Source organism: Halichoerus grypus, chromosome 1, assembly GCF_964656455.1.
Source record: "Halichoerus grypus chromosome 1, mHalGry1.hap1.1, whole genome shotgun sequence".
In the NCBI taxonomy this organism is placed as follows: domain Eukaryota; kingdom Metazoa; phylum Chordata; class Mammalia; order Carnivora; family Phocidae; genus Halichoerus; species Halichoerus grypus.
In genome coordinates this window covers 184,763,440-184,789,925 of record NC_135712.1, presented here as the reverse complement: position 1 = coordinate 184,789,925, position 26,486 = coordinate 184,763,440, and the positions used below count along the sequence as shown (strand labels likewise).

The window sequence follows — 26,486 nt, the reverse complement described above, 5'->3', positions numbered from 1 at the left end:
GTAAAATAAGCATTCTTCAAAGACAACCTGAAGACGTCTGGGAATTCCAAAGTCTGAAAATTCCATGAGTTCATAAAAGCTTTCACTAATTCCACTGATCTAAAGACAAAAAGGAGAGAGTCAACTGTGTCCCCAAACTCATTTCTGAAGATTTCTTCCATTCTACCCTTTCTGCCTCTCTGGGGGTGGCTGTGCCTGTAAAAAACATTGAAGTTGTCAGGAACAGAGTCAGCTTTCAAGATTGGAATGTCAGAGTAGAGTCTTCTTTTCCTCAGACCAGAAGACGCTTGGTTGGGTAAGAGTTTCCAGGTCTGAAAGGAGACAGAGCTGGGATATGGGAACCGATACAGATAAACAGCCCAAACACCTTGAGAGAGTAATATATCAAAAGAGACTAAAATAGGGCAGGAACAAGATCATGAAGCAAGACGAGATAAGAAACCAAAGACCCTGTCTAAAAGCTCTAATGTGTGTTGCAACCAGAGGCTGACTATATCCTACAAAGTTCCATATTTCATAATTGCAATGGGTAATGGGCACTTTCTTTTAAAAGGGGAGATTTGTTTTCCCTTTTATGGCTAAAGCACAAAGTATGAGAAGTAGCCCCATTAGGAAATACAAAGTATCATCATGTGGCTGGTATATTTTAGGTGAGCTAGACTGAGATGATTATGTAACTGGGTTGGTTTTTCATAGAGCAAAACCTTATTTCTAAAGGTGCTGAGAGACAAGATGGGGACAGGTATTAGAAGTTTCAAGTGCTGTCTTTTGTTGTGAGTAGGCCATTAAATAATATAGACTTGGACACTGAGCCAAAGAAAGGGGTCCTCTTCCTCACTAGAATGTAAGCTCCAAGAAGGCTTGTCTGTTCTATTCACTGTTGAATTCCCAGCTCCTAGAACATGCTCAGCCCTTGATATGTATCTGTTGAATTAACTAACGAGTTGTGAGGCCTTAGGAAGAAACCAGTCCATCTGTGAAATGAGGGGGATGGATTAGACATTCTCTAAGATCATCCTAGTTTAAAAATTTTATGGTTGTATCAGAAACTACAAATGAAAAAATAGTCTTTACATTTTTTATCTCTATTACCTAAGTCCCTTCTTCATTCAATGTCTGTGTGATCTATTCCAGCATGGCAATGTGTAGAAAAATACCCCAGGTGGGATACAAAATTAAGATGCCTTCAGTAGTCCAAAAATATATTTTGTTTATTTTTAGAGTTATTTGCTTATTTCAATATGTATTAGAAAAATACAATTAGTTTTCACACTCTATTTATGATAATGCTGTAGAGTTTACTTTTCAAATAAAGGTCAGGCAAGTCAACTTAAAGAAAGTATTTTAAGTAAATTATAAAGCAAGTGGTTCACACCAAAATTCACAAAACATGGGACACAAGCAACTGCTGTTTGGGAAACAGTCATCTTCATCAGTATTTAAGGCATGTATCTCAAAACCTAATTTTGACTAGTGCTCTCAAAAGGAATGAATCACATCTAAAGTAACCTTTAGCACTACATCCCTATTTATGGTAAAATAACTATCTTAATTGTACTTTTAAAAAATATACCTGTTCTTCTTCTGGACTGCTACTGAAGAAACCACCTACCATAAACAATTAGAAAACTGAAAAAAAATATGTATACAACCATAGTTTTCAGACAGTGGACAATAGGCAGCACAAGACTTTGATTCCTGAGAGAAAGGAAACAAATGAGGTAAGGACATAATAGATATTTTTTTGCCTGGAGACACTTTCCAGATTGCTACTCAGGGAAGGGAAACCCAGATAGAACACAGGGCCTCACTAACTAGAGCAGACAGAGTTTAAAGACTGAGTAAGCTGAAGTGACTGGAATTTTGTGGGTAAAGTACTAAAAAGGAAAGAAATATTTAGGAAAAATTTTCAAAAAAATATGCACAAGGGTGCCTTTGAGACTTTGGCTAATTGTTAAGCCAGATAGAACAATACTCCACAAGGTAAAGAATAACAACTGGGGAAAGAACAGTAACCTAACTTAATGGTTATCTCCCATTGGGCTAAACTGTCTTCTAGTTCGAGCCAGCTACAGAGGAGAGACATCACTGAATCCATTAAGCATTCAGTAGAGACCCTACAGTGGCCATACCTCAGTAATGATACAAAACTATCCCCAGAATAAAGACTACTATATACTTTCCCTAACGCATCTTAAAAACAAGTCTCAAAAAGATTAAAGTAATCCATAAGAAATTTAAATGATCAAAGAGCAACACTCTTGAAAGGAACATCATAAAATCCAGACATTCAACAATACAATATTTAGAATGCACAACATCCAATCAAAAATTACCAGACATGGAAAGGATTAGGAAAAAACCTTTTTTTCCATAAGCAGGAGAAAAATCAGGCAACAGAAATAGACCCAGAAGTGACAGAGAAGATGTAATTAGCATATACAGACTTTAAAAATAGCTATTATAGTTTTATTTAAAAAACATGAATACAATAAGAGCAATGAAGACTATTTTAAAAAAAATGAAACTTCTAAAACAGAAAATATAATATTTAAAGTGAAAAATTCACTAGTTGTAATAGCAGTTTGAGTCTGCAGAAGTAAAGGTCAGTGAACTTGAACAAAGAGAAGAAGGGATAGTGTTTCCCAAAACTGGTGCTGCAATAATCAGATGTCTGTATTGAAAAATAACAACTTTGAAGCCTACTTCCTACCACATACAAAAAGAAACTAGAAACAGATCATAGAACTGAGTGTAAAATTTAAAACTGTAAAGCTTTATGACTGTGTAGGCAAAGATTTCTTAGGTCACAAAAAGTACTAACCACTAAAAAAATTGATAAATTGGATTTCCCCAAAAGTAAACATTTTGCTACTGAAAAACACCATTAAAAAAAGATGTCAAGTCAAAGGTTGAAAGAAAATATTCACAATACTTATCTTAAACATAAAATTTTACCCAGAATACAAAAAGAACTGCCATAATAAATATGGCAGTATAATAATAATACAATAATAAAAATACAACCTAATTTTAAAAATGGACAAAAGATTTGAACATATACCTCATAAATGAAAAAACATGTAAGTGGCCAATAAACATTAAAAGATATTACAAATCATAGTCACCATAGAAATGTGATTTTAAACAACTCAATATCCACTAAAATGGTTAAAATGAAAAAAGAGAACATTACTAAGATTTGGCAAGAATACAGATCTGAAAATGTCACTCACTGGTGATAGGAGTATAAATAGCATAAATGTCTTAGAACACATTTTGGTAGTTTCTTATAAAGTTAAATATAAACTTACCATATAGCCCGTCAATTCATCTCCTATGTATGAACCTAAAAAAAAAAAAAAAAAAAGTATGTGTACACAGTCTGCTAGTATATTTATATATGAATGTGTGTTGATATATACAATATGAATGAATCTCAAAAATATTTTGCTGAGTGAAAACAGCCAAACACAAAAGAGTACATACCACATGATTCCATTTGTATAAATAGGTAAGTCTAGTCTATACTGATAGAAATGTAACAGCAGCTGAGGTTGGGTTGGGAAATTATCTGGGCAGGGTCAGAAGATAATATTTTAGTGTGTTGGAAATTTTCTGTTTCTTGGGGCACCTGGGTGGCTCAGTCGGTTAAACATCCGACTCTTGATTTCAGCTCAGGTTATGATCTCAGGGTTCTGAGATGGAGCCCTGCTTCTGGCTCCGCCCTCAATGTGGAGTCTGCTTGGCATTCTCTCTCTCCCTCTCTCTCTGCCCCTCCCCCTGCTCACTTGTGCTAAATAAATAAATAATCTTTTTAAAAATTTTTGTTTCTTGATTTGGGTGTTAGTTATAAGTGTTTAGGCATGTATCAAAATTCATTGAACTAAGTACTTAAAATGGGTACATTCATTTTGTAGTATGTAAATTACACAATAAATTTGAGAATATGTTTATTTATATACTCATGGGGCAAAGTTATTTAGGTTTCTGCCTATATATCCTTTGTATCATATATCTTTTTGCTATTTCTTTTGTTTCAGAGATTTATGTTCTTCAATGTCTCTCCTTTACTACTCTTCTTAAGTTATAGCTGCTTCCCCCATCATGTTGCATGACCAACATAAGTGACAGCTGTTGTCATGTATACAAATGCTTTTAGCTGTGCAAAAAGAAAACTTCACAGACTATTCCCAATTAGGTGACATACTCATGAAAGTTTTGGGGTAAACCAATTGAGACCCGCAGATCTATAATCTTCTAGCTCATATTAATGCCATGATGCTTAAGTTAATTGTTCTTTATGCAGATCTTTAGCAACTCTTTTTTCTTCTTCTAAACACAACAAACTAAGGATGTTATCCCAAGTTATGCTCCCGAATGCCATGATTGGTGAAAGGAGGCAGGAAGAAGCTTAAAGACTCAACATGCTTTTCATGCTCTGAAAACCTCTTTGGACCAAAGATAATACAGGCTGTGGATGTTGTTACCAAAAACATCAGATTTTTGGTTTCAGCTCATGATTCAGAAGCTGAAAGTGTCAAGTGGGTAATAATATCCAGGAATAATTCAGTCCAATAGTCTTTGTAGAGTGATGGACATAACGAATATCAGCAACACTGAACAGCCAGAGAACAAAAGTACAGTGTCAGCTAACAACAATAAGAGAATTTTAACAGATGTAATTTATAGGATTACTGTTGATGAAGTTAGTAACCTTTAGCAAGGAGATGCAGAATCAATAGCTGCCTGAGGATTTGCAGCTGCAGAAATTTAAATGGGAACTGACCGGGAAGTCAGGTGTAAGAGGTGCTGGCAGAATATTTAAACCAGATGAAAAATATTTAAGGTTAATTATAAATAAGTGACCAAAAATGTAGCATTAGAATGATTTAACTTCCTAGAAAAACTGAATGTTTACTAAAAATACAGCAAATTTAGAGATTTATACATTGATACACTTATGGAAGGGACTTTGGGTATTTAAACTGTGGCTTTGAAATTGCAGAAGGGGAAAATATATTTTTAGAATTCAATGCATGCACTTCTATTTATCAGTGCACCATCTATTTCCCTCTTAGATTTTATGGTGTTATTGTTGAGATGCTTATCATAGAGCTACTCAATTGGACCATGGTATATCGATGTACAGAGTTAATCAACATTCTAGATAAGTGATAAGGCCTCAGGGAAGAAGCACATTAAAGCTCGCTCTAACACAATGAGTTAACACCCTAGGAATATAGAGCTGTTAAACAAAACAGGGAGGCCATATTGCTCAGTGAATTCAGTGAGATCTAATGGGAATTTCAGAGTAAATTTATTTTTAAGATGTGTAGGCAGCTTAATAATTCAAAGTCCTCTTCCTATTCTAAAGGAAGTCACCCCACCACATCTTTTCATTTAACACTAATCAATTGCTTAACAGATTAGGAAGGGGAAAGATGTACCCCAAGTAAAGTAATCCTTCTTACCTTTAAATTTTGCATTTATAACTCCTTTCACAGCCTCTTACAAATCTATATTACCTCTGCTGTCACAGCTTAAGTGTATCTTTTGGCTTCAGGAATTGTGGGTGTATTCAGGAGGCTCACTTTTTATAGTAGCAAAACACCTCTATAAACTAACAAAGGTTTCATCAAAAATAGATGAGGACACCAGACCCACAAAGTGATCAGGTAACTTTGAGTAACTTCAATTCTTAGTGCAGCAGAATGAGATATGTCTATATCCTCAAACATTCCATATGCCTATTTCAAAATGTTTACTTTAAAAGTAATAGTAAATAAACTTTGACTTTTTACAACCTTTTGCTATTTAGCCCCTTACTTACCCTCATAAGTATATCAACTTAATGTCAGACAGTGAATGCAGATTTTAAAAACTAGTGACTATCTCAATTAGACTCAAGGTCCAAAGACAATTAGACCTGCCTCTATGAATAATTAGTAATATTCCAAAGAAGGCTTTCTTACTTTTTATTGTCTAATTCAGAAACCACAAATAAAACATTGTATTCAAACTTAATGAAATTAAGAATGACTTTTATGAAAGAAGATGAAATTTTTAACAGGGATCTTTTTGACTTGGGAAGATTGGACTGAGGGTTTGAACACTCTGTTATGCACACTAGCTCTTTCAACCAACTCTATTGCTAGCTGCCTACATTAGTCCCAGTAACGATAGCAACCACATCTACAATTTTTTCTCTGTCCAAGTCACTGTTCTAAGTTCTCTATAGTTACTCACTGAATTCTCTGAATAATCTTATGCATTAGTTATCATCATTTTGCAATTGAAGAAACTGAAGCACAAACAATACTTAACCTGCTTGGGAAGAGATGACACAGGTTTGAGCTTTGCACAAAATGATATCCTTAACTGCACAAGGAACACAACAGGAGTGGGTCCATGAGAAACCACCTGTGGATGTCCTTCAGCTAAAAATATCAGCCAGGTCAAATGAAACAGCAAACAATTGATGGGCAGGAAGGGTCAATATCTTTCCATGCCCAATTGTAGAACTGAACAGATTTCACTTATAGTTAGTCTACATGAATTCCAAAAGCAGGGCAGGGTATCTTTTGAAATATAAGAAAGAAATTTTAAAAGCACTTTCTGGTACCTCTTATTGCTGAAAAAAAAAATGATCTTCATCGAAAAACAACTTTAAAAAAATCAGGGACGCCTGGGTGGCTCAGTTGGTTAAACATCTGCCTTCATGATCCCGGGGTCCTGGGATCGAGTCTCGCATCGGGCTCCTTGCTCAGTGGGGAGTCTGCTTTTCACTCTGCCTGCAGCTCCCCCCTGCTTGCTCTCTCTCTCTCTCACACACACACAAATAAATAAATAAAATCTTTACAAAAATCACCAACAGTTTTAACTATGGACTACTAAATGGTGAACTGGTCAAAGATCATGGATTTTTCAGTCTATTATCATGGAGTGGAGCACAGTGAATGTTTGCTAAGCAGGCACCGAGAATGGCACTTTACATGTGGCATATGGCATGGCAGGTTAGGAATTATGTCCTTTTTACAGATTTAGAACCTGAGGTTCAAAACATGTTAAAAGCCACACGGCTCTACTGGGTGGTAATGTTGGGATTCATCTCCCGCTCTGTTGACAAAAACTCTCATTCTTTCCCCTATCCTGCACTTTGAATCTCATCACAGAAGCCCTAAATACCAATAAGAACAGATATCATTATCCAAGATGAGTTTCAATTGTCAGCTTCCCTATTGAGATAGACAGTTTGGCTTTAGAAAAGAAAATTACCGGTTAGTCTGTCACCCGATTTCAACTTCTCTTTCAGCTTACACATGAGATGGTTTCCTTAAAATTTTAATGTTTGCAAACAAATCAAATCTGGTGATATCAGATTAGCTATATTTTCCGAACAAACAAGGTGTAGGAGGGGTGGGAAAATAACCTGACCTTCTTCTTGAGATTGGAAATGCTTAAAGGCATATGTGAAAAGCCTCCAGGGGGAAAATATTCACTATTTTTCACTAGTTCAGCTCAGTTCCTGTTGCCTAATCATTTTCTTTCTTTTTTTTTTAAAAGATTTTATTTATTTATTTGATGGAGAGAGAGACAGCGAGAGAGGGAACACAAGCAGGGGGAGTGGGAGAGGGAGAAGCAGGCTCTCCGCCGAGCAGGGAGCCCGATGTGGGGCTCGATCCCAGGACCCTGGGATCATGACCTGAGCCGAAGGCAGATGCTTAACGACTGAGCCACCCAGGCGCCCCGACCTAATCATTTTCTTATCGCCAAGTATTACATATTTACACAGGTGCTTCTCTGATTTAATTGTTTGGAAGCAGTCACTGGAAGCAACACTGTGTGACTCAGCTTTGGTGATGCAGTCCAGCTGGGGTCTGACAGGTAAGTAATTACCACTAATCGAAGCCTAAATGAACTCAGGTTCTTCAAAGTCAGATGCGGAGAAGGGGGTGAACTCAGGTTCTTCAAAGTCAGATGCGGAGAAGGGGGTGAACTCAGGTTCTTCAAAGTCAGATGCGGAGAAGGGGGTGAACTCAGGTTCTTCAAAGTCAGATGCGGAGAAGGGGGTGAACTCAGGTTCTTCAAAGTCAGATGCGGAGAAGGGGGTGAACTCAGGTTCTTCAAAGTCAGATGCGGAGAAGGGGGTGAACTCAGGTTCTTCAAAGTCAGATGCGGAGAAGGGGGTGAACTCAAGTTCTTCAAAGTCAGATGCGGAGAAGGGGGTAGGGGTTATAAATGAACTGTTAGCAATATCAGGAGAAATAAGAGCTGAGCAGTCTAGTCCTAGCTGAACACAACAAAGAGAAGAGTTAACAAAAGTAAGACCTCCACTGCCACATGTATTATAGCACAGAGACCTCTGGCTGGGGCTCTGTCATTCCCCATTCAGGCGTAACGAGCTTGGGGATCTTAGGAGCCTCTCCGTTAAACTGAGTCGGGTGATGAGCTATGTCCTTTTCAATCCTTACAGGGTACAATCTCATGATTTCATGACGCAGAATTCAGATCTCTTGACATGAAGAGGGAAAACGTTTCTTTCTCTGGCCTCTGTATCAATAAATATCGTTTAAAATAAAAACTAAGAGTGAACACATTTGCTCCTTGACAACGAACCATATGCTCTGAGGGCTTATTAAGTGAGCAGATTTAGGTGGGAGGCTATCCATCCTCAGGGGTCAGTGGAGATTTCCAGGGAGTTATTATGAAGGAGACTTGCCCCAAGGCCCGAGCCCCTACATGATGTATTCACAAGCTTTGAGGACATTTGTTTAAAAGTCAGCCTATATTGGCTGAAGAAAGCCTTGCCACCATGTTTGCAGGTCATTTTTCAGGCTCCTGGTAATGAACAAAACAGGTCTGATAATTTTCGAGAATACACTCAGGAAATATGTGGGTGCAGGACTGCAGCTTTCAAGCAGTTGACACAGAAATCTAGTTCAATCAGTGTTGAGAGCCATGCCTGAAGAAGCCTTCTGTGTTTTGGGACCAGCCAGGATAGCTGTATCAGCCACAACAAGGCCATATTTTGACTGGTTTTCATCAATTTGACTCGGGTGTTGTTGGTTTTCTTTTTTTTTTTTTTTTCCTTTTTCTGCCTCTTGTAAAAGCATTTGGCTTCGAAGCACAAAAAAAGAATCTTTTAGTAGTAACTCCAAGTACTCTCTTATTGTCTCTCATAAAATGTGGGTTGGAGGGTTTACCTTATGGTTTGACTCCTGGCTATAAGTAAGCAAGAGTCCAACATCAGGGGAAAGCATTAAATGATCACTTGTGATCCTCTTCTTTATTCTTTTCTTTAGTCTGAAATTGTGGTGCAGACACCTTTGTCCTGAGCAGAATTCCCACCACAGCCATGAATGTGGGGGTTTGGGAGAAAAACATGCTCTCTTGTTAGAATGCACACCCCAAACATCACAACCCCAAAGAAAAATACCAACATCTTAAGGAAATGGTTTTGACTGAGGTCTTCCAACATGCAATACTATGTGCTGACTCAGGGAAATTTAAACAACATGCTGAAAACATTTACAGGCCTGGAAAATAACTGGTTTAATAATTCAAGATGCTTTTAAGTTACAAAAAGAATACTTAAAAACAAATAAACCTCCCTTTCCAAAAGTAATGTTGTAGAGTAAGCCACTCCTGAAACGAAAAAACAGAGCTTGCAATCAAATGCAAATTCAGCCTTGGGAAACTCCTAAACAATGGACAAAGAACCTCCATATCGTGTACCCCTAATCGCAGAATGGAGTATCTGTTTCTTTTTTTTTTTTTTTAGATTTTTTAATTTATTTATTTGACAGAGAGAGAGAGAGAGAGCACAAGCAGGGGGAGCAGCAGAGAGAGAGGGAGAAGCAGGCTCCTTGCTGAGCAGGGAGCCCGATGCGGGGCTCGATCCCAGGACCCTGGAATCATGACCTGAGCCGAAGGCAGACGCTTAACCGACTGAGCCACCCAGGTGCCCCTGGAGTATCTGTTTCATGACTTTAAAATATTTAGATGAAAAATGAAATATTTAATCAATACCTCAGATGTATTTTCATCTGAGTGTCATAGATCTCCGTGCTTCCAAAGAGATTTTCCAAGGGTTCCATATTCCTGGATGATTTTAGGAGGTTTGTTTTTTGTTTTTATATTGCTACACAGTAGGTCCTGGGATATAGACCAAGGTTTTATAACCTCGGCAGCTATTAACATTTTAGGCTGAATAATTCTTTGCTGAGGGGACTATCTATGCATTGTAGGGTGTTTCAGAGCATCCTTAGTCACTACTCAGTAGATTCCAGTAGCACTCCCCCAGTTGTAACAAACAAAAATGTCTCCAAGCACTGCTAAGTACCTCCTGAGAAAGCAAAGTTACCACCAGTTAAGAACACATTTTACTTACTTTTACTAATTCAATCCCAAATATACTCTATTAGATAGGTGTTATTATTATCTTCCTATTTCTTCCTCATTTATAAGTAATGAGAACATAGCTTAGAGGGCATTAAGTGGTGTGTTCAATGTCATAGTCTAGTAAGTGGCAAAAAAAATGACTTCAACCAGATCTGCAAAACTTATAATCTATCCTACCACTGTGAACATCCAGAATTTTAGTTGAGCAATACCGTTAAGTGCTTTCTCTGTAGTCTTAAGATTTAGACTACAGAGAAATAAACACTTTCCTGAAAGAGTTGCTAAAATGTCACTATATGCAAATTTCCTCCCAATTCAAAGATGTTCATTGGAAGGTAGGGAATGACCAGAGTTGAACATACCTGGATGTGGGTAACTGGGCCATATGTAATTGTTGCCATTTGCTTGACACTTGCTAGCTCTTTCAGCTCCTTGAATGGATAAGCCTAAAGCCTACCAGACTCACCACAAAGCAGACTGCCATAACACTACTGCTTAGCAACAACTACATTGTGATAATGGAAAGAGAATGGAATTTGGGGGCTGGGCATACCTAGAGTTTTCTGCTCTCTACCTCTGGGAATTGGGGGAAACTGATTAACTTCCTTTAGCTGATTCTTTATCTGAAAAAAAAAAAGGACAATCATAGCTTCTTGCAAGATGGCTATAAGGAGGAGCACCTGGGTGGCTCAGTCGTTAAGCGTCTGCCTTCTGCTCAGGTCATGATGCCAGGGTCCTGGGATTGAGCCCCACATCGGGCTCCCTGTTCAGTGGGAAGTCTGCTTCTCCCTCTCCCACTCCCCCTGCTTGTGTTCCCTCTCTCGCTGTCTCTCTGTCAAATAAATAAAAAATCTTAAAAAAAAAAAAAAAGGTTGGTTGTAAGGAGAAGTTAATACATGCAAAGCCCAGGACATAGAATTTGGTAGGTAACAGGCACTCAGGAGAGGGACGTGAAAATATTTATTGAGCTTTTACTGTATATCAAGCACCGTGTCATATGTTTTACATACAGTATTCAGTTTCATTCATGAGGTTCATTACCCACTGGTTATATTAGGTAGGCACCCCTTCTTGGGTCTGTTTACTTATCTGTCTCATTCACTTACAGAATAGCAAAGAGCATGCCTGTTTTATTCACTGTTGTAACCCCAGTGCTTCATACCTCAATCAATGTTTGTTGAGTTAATAAATTAATGAACCAGTGAAAGAAGAAAGATACCCCTAGGAACAACCTTACACTATCTTCTATGAAGCACTCTTGATTCTTTCATGGTAGCATTTCTGGGATTTGTTCATTTCTCCTCATTGCTGCGTCACCATCCTGCTTCTGACCCTCATTGCCGTGAGTTGGACTACTGGAACCACATCATAATCTTCGTGTAGTTTCTAGCCTCTTCTGACTCCCACCCCTGCTCCTTGAGGCTTCCACAGGCATCTTCTTCACACACCTCCATCAGCAAATCTTTATCATTCACTCAAAACCAAAGCCTTTCATGATCAATCCCAGCTTGCCCTAACCTATCTCACCTTCTACCATTTATTAATGTTATCATTATTCTAGGCAGACCATTATCTGCCTGAACATTTTGGTATGTGAAACTGATGATCATCCTGCCATTCACTTAGTGTATAGTTTACTAAGTACTCTTTTGTACCAGGCACTATGTACTATGTGTGCTACTACCAAGAAAACATGGTTATCGTTCTGGGGGAGCTTAAAATATGATTAGGGAGAAAAAGCAACAAAACTATTGTGATACATTACCAATCAATTTGAAAAGGGTACAGGATGCCAAGTAGCACCTGGAAATCTCCATCATCCACACTCGGGAAGTCAGAGAAATGTTCCCAGTTGGGGTGTGGGGGGGTGATATAACCTGATATCTGACACCTAAAAATTGAAGAGAGCTTTGCTAGGAAAAATAGTGAAGAAAAGCAGAAGGAAGAATATGGCTCATTTGGTGAACTAAAATAGTTGAGAGTTTCTGGAGAGTAGAGAGCAAACAGGTGGAGTCATGAGCGATGAGAGATGGTGTAGAGAGGTGAAGACAGTCACAGGTATGTGCTCCTGAGCCACATGAGCCCTACTCTCAAGACAACAGAGAATCACAAAGGAATACTCAACAGGTTAATTGATATGCTACTATTTGAGACTCTCAAGGGGGATGGCACTGCCAGGAGGACTTAAGGAAGTTACCGTTTCTTCCTTATAAAATACAGCCTTACGATGCAAATCCATTTCCTGGCAGGAAAAGGGAAAGTCAAGAAAAAGGATTTTTGTCCTGGGCATCTAGAAAAGATCTGAAAAAAGGCTACAGGGTGGTCTTCTCTGAGCTCTCTCAACTACTTGGGTGCTTTCCATGCCTCAGTTTGCTTATCTGTCAAATGATGGGGATGAACTGACTGTTTGATCTCCCAGGCTTCTTCCAGCTCCTTCCTCCTCTGAATCCTGGCCTCCTGCAGATGGTCATTTTAAAAAGCTAAAAATTTGCTGAGAAGACCCATTTGAAGAGCTTGTTAAAACTGTAGAAAACCACACCCCATCCTCTGAAATGTAGGTATGGTATATACGAGGTGGGAACACTTAAAAAAAAAAAAAAAAAGTACCCCAAGTGAATCTCATATACTGATTCTCAGACCGAACTTCTGGGGAACTCTGTAGCAGAAAGAGGAGTCCCTTCATTTAAATAGAAAAGAGGCCTGGGGATGCCCACTCTTTCAGGAACTGGCCCCTGCATAGTCAATCAAAAGGAGCCTCAAGTACCCAATTATACCTTTAGGATGTGGAAGCCAAATTAGAATAGAACACCTCATCAGAATTGAAATGGATGGAATGGATATCAGCCCTTATTGATTTTATGCTGTGTGCCCTGCCCTGTGCCAGGGCCTTGGCACCCATTAGCTCCTGTAATGGTTACAACCAGTTGGCAGCATCACTAGGTTCCAACATTAAGGGGCTTAAAGCAAAGAGGCCTGTGGTGTTTGTGAGTGAGGAGTAAGCACCACAAATGCTGACAGACTTTGGTTATCTTTTCTAGTTTCCCATTATCAGGTTGATGATTTTCCACCATGTAATGAACATATATGCCCTTTGCTTTAGTGTTACTTTCCCAACACTTTTTCGTGTTAACCACAACAACTCTCTCACGAACACACTACCATAATACGTAAGTGAAAATACATCAGTCTTTGAGGATGGGCTTAAGAAGATCAATTTTTCCATCTCCTCCTTGCCTTCCAGATATGCCATGAAGTAGGTAAGATCAAAATAAAATGCATCAAAGAATTATCTATGGAAATCTTTACAGGAAATAATCCATCAACCATTGAGAAAGTCAGGCTCTTAAGAACTGGGTGACTGCATGCAAATCCATAACTAATGTTGAATTAGAACAAGCCTAACATGAGGTACTCTCAAACAAAGAAATGGGACATAAGGAGAATTTGATTTCAGAGGCTAAGCATGGATTCAGAATTAAGTAAGGAAAATATAGTTGTTTGGATATTAACACTGCTCCTTGTTATCACCATCAGAATGTTCTTGGCATTGAGGAAGATGACCCAGTAGCCTGTAAAGGCTAGGTGTACAAAGCTTTAAAGCAACATTTGCCTTGAATTATAGTTTGAGGTCACTATGTATCCTTCTGTCACAAAGGTTAGTTTTCAGAGAGAACTTACACATCCATGCCCAGTACCAATTATATTAACAATGTAACTCCCATGAGAAGAAGGAAGCTCCCATCTTAGATGACAAGGTAGCCCTAGTAGGGCATGTGCTTCAGAGACATACCTGAATTTATTTAACTATTTATTTTTTTAAGTAGGCTCCACACCCAGCATGGAACCCAATGCAGGGCTTAAACTCACAACCCTGAGATTAAGACCTGCACTGAGATTAAGAGTTGGACACTTAACCAACTGAACCACCCAGGTGCCCCTAGACCTGAATTTAAATCCTTGCTCTGCCACTTTCTAGCTATGTGTCTTTGGCAAGTTGCAAAACTTCTCAGAGCTAATGCCTTCTCATTTGTAATGCAAGTAATAACCAGTACTTTAAAGAAGTACCATATAAATGAGAGGTAACATGTAATATGCCCAGGACACAGCTTGGTAAAAGAAGTAACCACAGACAGTAAGTCACAGACAGTAACCATAACTGAGCAGCATTCAAGTGAATTGGTTTCTTTGAGCTAAATCACAAACGTCACCCTTCCCTCAAGATAGAGGTCCGTTAATAAGTGAGTTTCTGAACCTGCAGAGCTATGCATTGATCTGTAGATACCTTTAAGACTCAGCCAAAATTAGGCTGCCATTTTCAACAGTCTCCACTATTGTCAACAGCCTTCCCTAGAGTTTAACAGCAGGCACCTTTCTACACAGAAATTTTCAACGTTCTTATTGCCAAAAACTCCATGAAACCATGTTTTGAGACTCTTGTATATGACAGAGATGATACTTATTAAATAATCCTATTTTCCTATTCTTCACTACTCTAACGCAAAAATAATAGGTTTTGAAATGACATCATTCATTTATCAATAAATATCTATGGAATACAATGTGTTATGTGCTAGGGATTCAATGCTGGTCCCTGCTCACAGTGTGATAGGGGGACAGACAAGGTAACAGACTGAACAAGGAATGAGAGCTAGCCAAGAAAGAAGACACAGGAGAAGTGCTTCAGGCAAAGGGAACAAATGCAAGACTTCGAGGTGACAGAACAAGGTAAGTTCCATACAGAAAAGATTTTTGGTAGGGCTGGAATGCGGCTTTTCCAAAGTATTGAGTCTTGCATTGCCTCATGCTAGTCAAGTGTTTGATTTCAATTAGACTACTGCAAATTTCCCCCCAGGTCCCTGGTGCTTTCACAGACCCTGAAAGATTTGTAGAGTTCCCACTGAGAATAATAAAGGGCTTTGAACCAAACAAATCCAAGCAAAATCCCCAATTTCACTATTGGGTGTCTACACAAACTTGGGCAGGTCACAGGTCATCCTCGAGCTTCAACTTTGACATGTATAAACGGAAGAATAATACCTACCTTGTTAAGCAGTTGCACCCATTAAATACAGTGATGATTTGGTTAAAGTATCTGATGTACTCCCTGACACATGGTAGGCACTCAATGAACTTCAACCAGTAGCCATAATTGACAGCTGAAATCAGTACATTTCCAACCATTAAGCACTGATAAAGTGCCTATGATCAAAATCAGGTATATCAAATTTCGAGTTTTCTGTTTTAGAGACCAAACCCCTCATTAATAATAATCATACAACCATAAGACTCACCATTACTGAGTACTTACTCTGGGCCAGAAATGATGGGAAGGATTCATCTCAATTTCTTAAATCTTATAACAATCCTATGAAGTCATTTGTGTTTCATGAAACACCGCTCCCATATTCTATAAAAGAAAAGAAAAAAGTTCATGAACTCAAATATATTTTGACATTTTGGATGAAACAAAGTTAAACAGGTTTGTTTCCTTTAGAGCTTCTCAGAGACTTTCATCTGACAATATGCATTATCAAATCCAAGACTGAGGAAAAACGTCTAAAGGATTTTCCAAATGTATTTGACCGTTAAATCCCTTTTCGGTTGGATGCGTATTAAAATACTTTCTAAACATACATTGTGAAAGGCTCAAAAAAGAATTAACAGCTCCATTTTATATCCTAGAAAACTGAGGCTCAGAGAAGTTAAGTAACTTGTCTGATGTCATACAACTAGCAAGGAAGATGAACCATGATTTGAAACCTGGTCTTTCTAACTCTAAAACCACGCTCCTGGCCACAGGACAATTATTTTCAACATTGCTCCAATTCTCAGAAACTGTTAAGGCTGCAAAAATGGCCTCTGCACAAAGCTCTGACAATTCTGGATAAAATAGCCCCCTCAACAAAACCAAAGAAAACCTTAGGGTATTAAGCCAAGCACCTGAGTCTGAGGCTAACAACCACCCTTGTGCTGTAGGAAAAAGTGAAAAAGCAAAAAGGACCCCGGGCCAATTCTCTCCTGCTGTGGAGAATTGCTAAAGCCTGGACACAGAGCTCAGCCAGACATCCACCTACTGCCTCTGATTACGCCCTAGGCTATTTCCCCCAAGTCTCACAGCTCATACTCTACCTCCGTGGCCCAATCCTTCTCCATACCTCTCACTATTTTACTGGTGCTTAGTGACAGCTCACACCTGGCTGTTCCTTCAGCAAGGCAAATGCAGCCCACCACTGAGCATATTGCTAAAGTAAATAACTCACTTAACCCAAACCTAATAATCCCTCTACAAAACTCAGAGAATATGAAAAAGTATTACCCCATCCAGTTCCCTCAGCATTATGGGAACAGGCGAGTCTTTCATTTACTCCCGCAGTCCATATGTTTGAAGGTCAAACAACACCTGGATATTTCTTTGAAATAAACTAATTGAGCCTGGATGATTTAGAGTCAGTCTTGCTGAAAGGCTCACTGGATCACCAGTGGTAAGGCAAGACCTGCTTTTGAAAATGCTGGATCCTTCAACCCCAGCTTTGTCAAAGGCAATGAATATTTGATGCTGTTCAAAGAGTAAGACCTGGACCAAACTGAGTAAAGAGAAAGAGAAAGGATTGCTTTCAAACTGCTATGAAAAGGAGCCTTGGCCCCAGGTGTTTAGGGTGGTAAAGAAATCAGAGCCAGCCAAAGAAAAATCAGGCAGAGAGCCTAAAAGGGAATAGTTCTCAACCACTAAGTGTGCATATGAAGCACCTGGGAAACACGTTATAACAATGCAGTCTTCCTGGCTAGCCTTTCTCTTTTGTTCCCCTTGTAGCTGGTTTTCATGGAAACCCTGTTTGTAAGAACAACACAGAATTAACGTATACGGAGACCAGTTTGATTAAGAGTGGGAGAAAAACATCAACTTCACTAAATTGTTCTGCATCACATGCCACCATGCAATCCAGTTGGTTGATTTGCTTTGGGCACAGGCAGCTTCAACCTGTGATCCAAAGGTGAGCTTGGGGTGGAAACCCCCTCCCCACTTAGCCTGGCCTCCTAAATTCAAACACATATGTAGGACCTTGTACTTCTTCATAGCATTTATCGGCACTGGGGTGAACTGTTTGCCATCGGCTGGTTAATACCCTTTTTCCCACTTGACTGTCAAGGCTATAAGGGCCACGCCCATCTTGGGCACTACCACAGCCCCAGAGTCTAGTACATGTGAGTACATGTGGGTGCTCCCTAATTATTTCCTAAGTAAATAAATGAGTGGCATTAGAAACCAATGACAGGAATCTGAGAAACAAGACAGAGGATCATAGGGGAAGGGAGGGAAAAACGAAACAAGATGAAACCAGAGAGGGAGACAAACCACAAGAGACTCTTAATATCAAGAAACAAACAGGTTTGCTAGAGTGGAGGGCGGTGGGAGGGATGAGGTGGCTGGGTGATGGACACTGTGGGGGGTATGTACTACGGTGAGTGCTGTGAATTGTGTAAGACTGATGAATCACAGACCTGTACCCCCGAAACAAATAATACATTACATGTTAATAAAAAAAAAATAAATTAAATTAAATTTTAAAAAAACAATGACAGGGCTAACAAGAATTTCCTAGAACAAATATATTGACAGATAAATAATTTTTGAGAAAAAAAATTGAGACATTATACAGGCATTGATTTTTATCTTATAATTTAAAAATGTACATTCTTGTTAAGAATTACTCTGTTCGGTTGTAGTCAGTTTTTGAAAACTGGAAGAATGATAACAGTGGAGTTATAATTATAATGGTGATCAGAGCTAACACTTATCAAGGACTTATATGCCTGGCCCTGTCCTAGGTTTTATTCATGCTGTAACTCACTCAATTGTCTCAGAAAACCTATGAGGCTATCCCATTTTATAAGATGAGGGCACTGAAAGCTGACCATGAGAATTCCAGTCAATCTGTGCTCTCAAACAGTTTACAGATACTGAAAGTTCATTCATCTGAGCACAGGCTCTGTCCTAGTACTAGACACTGCAGACAATAACAAGCAAAACCAGATACTGTCCCAATTCCTTTGAAGTTTATAGTCTAGTGGGGGAGACAGATGTTAATCAATAACCAGACAAATGAGAAAAAAATACAACTACTTTAAGTGTTATGCAGAAGCAGTATATGGTATTAGGAGGAATTAGTCATCATCAGCTTTCTTAAGCTAAGACCTGAAGGAAAAGTAGACATTAACCAGGGAAGGAGGAGAGGAAGGAGCTTTCGAAAAGAGGAAAGGGCTGTGTAAAGGTCCTGTGGTAGAAAGAAACATGGTGCTATAGGAGGGAATGGGGGGTAAAAAAGCTGCAAGAGGCTGGCAGGGTGAAAGCAAGAAGCCAGATTAGCCAGAAGGGTAGGTAGGCTCTAGAGCAGTGGTTTTCAAACTTGAGTATACCCATCATAATCATCTGGAGGACTTGCTAAGACACAGTCAGTCTGCTAGACCCCATCCCCAGGGTTTCTTATATCTCGGATCTGGGGTGGGAGCCAAGACCTTAGATTTGAAAACACGCACCTGGGTGATGTTGATGCATTCTTGGACTATATTCTGAGAACCACTGCCCTAGACTACACAGCATCTGATACGCCAGGGTATGGATTTCTGATTATGTCCTAAGGAGAACAGAAAATGATTGAAGGATTCTAGGCATGGGAGTGACATGACCCAATTTATATTTGGGGGAAAAAAATCACTCTAGCAGCAGGGTGGAGAAAACGCTGTAGGGAGGCCAGCATGGGTGGAAGTAGACCAGTCAGAAGGTATGTTGCAGTTGTTTAGAAAAGAGATAGTTGTGGCTTGGACTTGGGTGATGACAGTAGAGACATAAGCAGGTAGATTCAAGGGAGATTTAGGAGGGCAAAATCAATAGGACTTGGTAATGAATATGAGGGTTAAGGGAGAGAATAGTTCCTTGGCTTCTACTCGAGCAATGAGACAGTGCTACTGTTCACCGAGAGAGACTCTGGCCTGGAGGAGAAGATCATGAGCTCAGTCTTGGACTTGCTGAGTGTGAGGTCCCTTTGAAGCATTCAAAAGATGGCAAGTAGACAGTTAATATATGGGTCTGCAGTTAAGTGGTGAGATCAAGACTAGAGATAAAAATTGTGAGTCATCTGAGAATATGTGCGATATGAAACTATGGGGGTGGATGAGATCACAAGGGAGAGAAATTAGAATAAAAAGAGGAGAGGGCATAGGACCTCCAACATTTAATGTTTGGGTAGAAGGTGAGCCAACACACGAGAGACAAGGAGTATTAGGACAAAAATCAGAAAGAATTGTGCCCTGGAGCCAAGGGAAGGGAGGCAGCTGTAGATGATCATGCAAACTCTGCTCAGAAGTCAACTAAACCAAAGACTGAGGAATGTCTATTGGATTTAGGAAGGTAGAGGTGACCATGTTGGGAGCTAATTTGGTGAAGAGAGAGAAAAAAGATGGAGAGCAGGCTATCCTGTCTCCTAGTTTTCATTAAAGGAGATCTCAAGAGTGCAAAGTCCTAGGTCCTGGTCTTATTTCTCTCATTGGCCAGTGACCTTTGGAGAATGGACAATCAAGGGAAGATGGACTGATTAGGCCAATGGAAGGCAAAGACAATATAAAGTAAAAGACCACAGAAGTCCTTTAACTTAGATGTGGAGTCTGTCTGAAAGTCTATGTGGGAATTTTTTTTTTTTTTCCTGACCCAAATCAGTCTTTGCTCAACAGCAAATTCTAAGTTTGCAATTCAAAGCCAGGTGCCTGAGCCAACTTGGCTCTGCAACTTACCAGCTGTGTAACCTTGGACAAGATGCTCAACCTCTCTGATATTCATTTTTAATTCATGGATAAAATAAGCATAAGAATATGTACCTTTAAGTATGGTTGTAAAGGATAAACTATTCAGTTTATGTGCCTAACTAACATTTAGCAATAAAGGCATTGAAATAGTGACTTCAGTGGGCCAAGCAAACACAAAGAAGAATAATGAGGGGTAAGCTGACAAGATGGCATTGGTTTCCAAAAGTTACCCTTAAATCTCAAGAATTTGGGCTTCTCTATACTAGCCCCTTCAAAGAACTTGTAAATCCATTATGCTTTCAAGTTCATTCACTAGGGATTGTGTCTTCTTTGATCAATATTATACTCTCCCAAAAAGGAGCTTGTTGAAGTTGCTTTTTAAAATTAAATATTCCCAAGTTTTTACTGGTTAGCTTCTATTTAAATAAAAGCAAGTAATGAGGTGAGTTATAAAACAAGGAGAATATATATTATGTGAACTGGTTGGCTTTGTTTAGGGTTAGGCAGATAAAAATAAACATAAGAAAAAACAAACAAACAAAGCATGGCCTAATATGTTTCCCTAGGAAAAAGAACCAGAATAGACATTGAAAGTGTGTACCATTCATTCATTCAGTCATTCATTCAACTAATCAGTTCTGAACACTTACTCAGTAATAGGCCCTAGGCTAGGATCAAACAAAAAAAATGAGACTTTGTTGTTTTTAAACTCCCATCCTGCCAGATACAGCACTGACTCACTGTTTACAGTAGGAGTAGAGTCAACAGATTGGATGCCAAAGAGAAGAGGTGTGATTTATGCATGTATTTTCTGCAATTTGGTACAAGGAGACCATAAAATTAATGCATGGAGATTTTCACATCAAGTTCATCATCCACCTAATGCCAAGTTAACGGCAACAGAAAAGTCAGTCATTCAGAAAAATTTCTCCATCCTGTAGCATCACTAATTAACTCACGAGTATACTAGTAGAAATGATCATGATGATGATGTAAACTTTTACCTTTAGTATTTAAAAGCCGTGTACAGGCATTAATGTGTGTTAGCTCTTTTACCCCGGTAAAAACCTCATGAAAAGGACACAATTATCATCCCCATTTTATAGACAAGGAAACTAAAGCTAGCACAGATCAAGAAATTTGCCCAAGGTCACATATTTAAGTGGCAGATCTGAGACCTAAAAGCAGCGCTCTATGATATAACTCCCCTTTTAAAATTAACTTCTTTGGGGTACAAAATTTAAAAACTAGTTCTGGATTTTAAAAATTCTACACCCGTGTACCCTGTCCACTGACCCATTGAACGTCATAATGGCCCCTACAAATCGAGTGTGAAACTACCTTTTCTCTCCCAAGCATTATTTTTTTTAGCTGTTCCGCAAAGCAGCATGGGTACCCAGCTCATTTTTCATCTTCTAAAACTAGTCTTGCCTATTGCCTCTCCAGGCAGGGGAGCCCCATCTAATTGACCCTCAAGAGCTTTCTGCAAATTAATCATCCTGAATCCTGAAGCTCAGCAAAAAGTTTCTCATTCTACCCTGAGTGCAACAACTATTTCTGGCTCCAAAAGAATGTTTTCACTCACTGCCACAAACGCCTGTGAGAATAGCCAAGAGGAAATGGCAGGACTGTTCTTAACTGTGATATCATCTAGTACTGATGGCCCAGAGACCTAAGGAAAAAGAATACTCTTTCCTTGGGGTAAGATCGTCTAGCTATAAACTTGTTATTTTACTGTACCCATTGTTACTTCAAGGACAGTCTCATCTCCTGAAGGAGCTTTTTTTGCCATTCACGAGTCATTTGGAACTTTCACTGAGATAAAACCCTAGTCAGCCAAGCACTGGATTCCTGCACTATTTGGAGTAACTTCTTTAATGAAAGAGCTCATCATTTCATGCCTTGGGCCTGTATGCTTTGTGAAGTTCTGAACACCAGTAAAAGCACAAAGATCCTACTTTCTGTTCAGCATAGGTTGTAATGCCTTTACCCCCAGGATATCCTTGGTTAAATGTGAATAAACTTTTCAAAGCATTTATTTTATGCGAGCCTCTATGCCGAAAAGTCATAAATGTTATTGCTCTTATATTCCTTATAAGATCTCTTGGACATGAGAATTCTTATTCTTATTTTCCTGCTGAGAACATGGTTAAGCAACTTGCTCAAAATGTTGGTACTGTCTGAAGTTGGGTGATGGGCACATGAGACTTTATTGTACCATTTTCTCTAATTTTATGTTTAATATTTTTCAAAATATAATGTTAACCATTACTCTTGCTCTTCCATTCACTTTCCCAAGCCTGTGGTTTCCAACCCAAGTCTATTAAGCCTTCGAAGCCCAAGCTCTTAAACATAACCATCCTGTTGACTATTGCCCAGTTGAAGATGTTAGCCAATGTTTACATGATGCCAAAAGAACTTCCTAGAAAACCAAAACCCAAACCAAAGTGAGTTAGTCTTTTTCATGTACTCAGCAGCAGGCAGCCATCCTAAAATGACTCTAGGATAGAAATTCCTGAGTTTACCACATTACAAAAAGCATTTCCTAGGTGAAAATGACTGTTTTTCTCCGACCAATCAAAACGGCATGCTCACCATGGATCAGCTTTATTCATTGATTTTTTTGCATTCCATTTATGGTAGAAGCAACCCCTTCTTAACAGGTATTGCAGGCACAAGAAGAGCAAACATGGCACCTGGCTGTAGCCCCAGCATAAAATGAGCTCTGCATTGGTTATTTATCCGTCATGATGGAACCTCATCTCAAATAATGATCAGGGAATCTTTGAGACTGAGTGTAGATGATTCTTTTATTAGATACCTAACAGCAATACACAACTCATGTTTCCATAACCAATCACTATCGGTTTTATGGCTTCATTCTTTTGTTTCTTAAAGGGACGTGAAAACCTGTTTGTTTTGTAAGTAAATGCAGTAAGTTGATTTTCTCTTGGTAGACTTCCATAAACCCCTGCAATACATTCTGCCCTCCTCAGATATTGGGAAACGAGGCCTAGGATTTACTGACACCGATTCTCTAACCACATTTATGAACACTTTCTAGCCCCAACTGTTACAGACTTTACTCACATGCCTTGCTATTTCATTATGTCCTTGAGGAAACAAGATTCCTCCCTCTTGCCAAAGTTTGGTTTAAGTGGACCTCAGACTTGCCTGAGGAATAGTTTCTGGAGAAGCATGGCGTTCTGGGAAGCATCAACCATCTGTCAGGGGGTGGGGGAAGCATTACTTAGTTTGTAAAAAGAAGAAAAAGAAACTCCATTGAGCTTAAGAACATAAACTGGGAAAAAAAAGGCTATTGGGTTATGTTCTTTACTTATCACTAAAATGGCTTATTCAGATAAATCTCAGGGGAGACCCCTTTGACGCTGTGGTTTCTGAACATGAGGAAAACATTTTGATCCACTGAAAATACTGATAAAGAAGTCATTTTCTTGGTCAGGTCTGTTATTCTGTAAACATCCGTATCTGATATAAGTCATTTAAACACTGCAAAAAATGTTTAAGGACCCTATCTACCTCTTGTTAAAATTGATGACTAAAAATTGATGCATCTGAGCAAACTTTATCTTGGCACCAGGAAAGTAAGATCAAAAGGTGAACAAAGGTTCACCTCCATTCCATGCCCATCCCAGCCCCTGACCCCCACTCCCAGTGAATTTAAGGAGACATATCCTTAGTAATTCTCAGGCTTGATGTCTTAATCTAGGAGTTTTTATGCTTCTCAAACTCTACATCCCCTATTTTAAATATTTGACAACATAACCAACCCACACACACAATTGGAAAAATATTAACATGATGACCTCACTATAATACGAAAGAGAAATAAAGAAATAAGGACTAATAATAAAATAAATTAACACATTTTCAAATATAAGTGCTCAGGCACGATTATGCTAAAGACATATTGATGCTTCATCTACTTACTAAACTTACTTACATCTAAATAATTTTGGATTTAATAAGAAAAGTTAGAGTACTCACAGAATGTGTCTATTCTTTCCATTGAACATTTTGAAATGAGAACTAAATAAGAACATTCACATACACATGCATAGAATTCCCATGAGTGTGACAGCTACAAACTCAAACTAAAACTCAATCCCAAATTTTCACATGGTATCAGTGGTATTGTCATTGGTGATATAATTTTCTGAAATGGTGAACAATGCTTAGAAAAACTCTGAAGGTAATTCAACTATAACCTACTCTCTGTAGTTGCAATCTTGGAAAATGTAATGATACTAAGCCATTTATCTATCTATCTATCTATCTATCTATCATCTATCATCTATCTAGTCTGGGTTCTACCTAAGATAATCATAGGCAGGTTTTTCAACCAAATGAATGTCCAGCAGGATATCTGGAAGTCATACAGGACTCAAGAACATTTCCTATTTTGTGTGTCCATCTCACACATTACAGGATGCCTAGCATCCCCAGACTCCACCCACTAAATACCAGTAGCATCCCCTGACTTCTGACAATCTAAATCATCCACACAAATTTCCAAAAAGCCTCCCAGTGGTTGTGCTCCCTTCTTCCTAGATATATCATTCATCCCTTTTAGAATTCAGTAAATTCATTCCCTCACCTTAGATCTGACCTGCCAATAAGTCCTCTAGCTGGACCAGATCTCTCCTGCTTCTGAATTCCTGCTACATTGATTATTTCTAGGGTACACATCAATGAATAATTATCTGCTAGCCCATGCTGATATTCAAAAGTTTCATAGGAATGTGTCTTATCCCTCTAAAACAACTCTATATTCCTTGAAAGCAGTCTTTTCAGTATTTCCATTAACACAGTTCTGTAGAGGCATTTGTGGACTGAGGTTGAGTTAATAAAGCTAAAAGTCTTGACAAGTGGACTTTATACTTTTTGGATTTGTGAAAATGCAAACTTGGAGCAATCCAGACTATAACTCAAACTTCCAAGTCTTTATTCACCTGAATATTATTCCCATAGTACAGATTCCCCCTAATTCCTATTCCCAGGTCCTGGCACTCTTTCTCATTTTGAACTTATTTCTGTAGTTCTCAGAAACCAATCCATCAACTTTCTCTAAACCAGTATATCCCAAATCATGGTCTATGTATACTGCTTGTGTCAGAACCAACCAAAGATTCTTGTTAAAAACAAAATAAAACAGACAAAACAAAAAACCAATACTGGGTGCTGTTGCCTGGAATCTATGCTTTGAGAAACGCTGCTCTGTATAATATAGGATAATTCCTTATCGTGAAACCATTCATCCAAGAAACATGGACAGGACTTTTATATTAAATAGGAATCCAGTCAAAATGGTAAGGTGGCCTCCAAGTCCAACTTAAAAATCTTACAGATCATAAATCTCTTGAAAACCAAAGTTAAAGAGTGGAATCATTTTGGCAGTTGACTTTTAGTGATACTGTCCACTTTGTTTCATGGTTTTACCGTTTGGCATCTGCTCATTATTCCCTCAATGTTTTGCCTATGTGATGCATTATTTTGCTAGTCAAAGTCTATATTTCATTCCCCAATGTACTCAAATAGATACATATGAAAAAAAGTTCATATCAAAAGTCCTTCAGGAGGCAATATCCGGGGGAGGGGGGATCAAGAATGGGTAATTCCCTGCAATGCATTCTTCTGATGAATTGGGAGACTCCAAGGAGGGCACTGACTGTCTCTCCTATTTACTCCTACCCCCTTTTTGTTGCTTGAGCCTGAAACAAATTGGATAATTCATAAGAATGAATGAAAGAAACATTCATATAAAAAATATATTGATTGAAATATATATATGTATTTACATAGAGAGTATATATATATACACACACACGCACATAGAGAAAGAGAGACTAGAACATTCAAAATTAATGAAAATGATAATTCATTCATTTGGTAAATATTCCTGTGTGGATTTAGCTCCATGGGGATACTGCCATTGATTATAAGAAGTTAAACTTCCTTATAATCATGACGGCTACAGTTATGGAGTATTTAATCTCTGCCAGGCACCGTGTTGAGTGTTTCACAGATATTATCTCATTTAATCCTTATAGTCACCCCAAGAAGGCAGGTACCAGTTTTCCCATTTCTGGAGATAAGAAAACTAAAGCTTAGAGAAGTAAAGTATCTTTCCACTTATAAGCAGCAGAAGAATTCCAGGCTGGCTCTGTCTGCCTCCAAAGTCTGTCCTCTGAATCCTGCCATCCTTCTGTTCTGTGTTGGGGTGATAGGAGATGTGGGTACAATAAAAGACTATGATCAGAAAG

General features: G+C 38.7%; 1 long non-coding RNA gene across 1 annotated transcript in view; it reads left to right on the top strand.

Moving 5' to 3' along the window:
• Window positions 1-26,486, top strand: part of LOC118536533 (uncharacterized) — a 213,194-nt gene that overhangs the window by 28,202 nt on the left and 158,506 nt on the right. The window contains exon 2 of the long non-coding RNA XR_004917728.2: window positions 7,796-7,887. This is a non-coding gene — a long non-coding RNA (uncharacterized LOC118536533). The remainder of the gene's footprint in view (window positions 1-7,795; window positions 7,888-26,486) is intronic.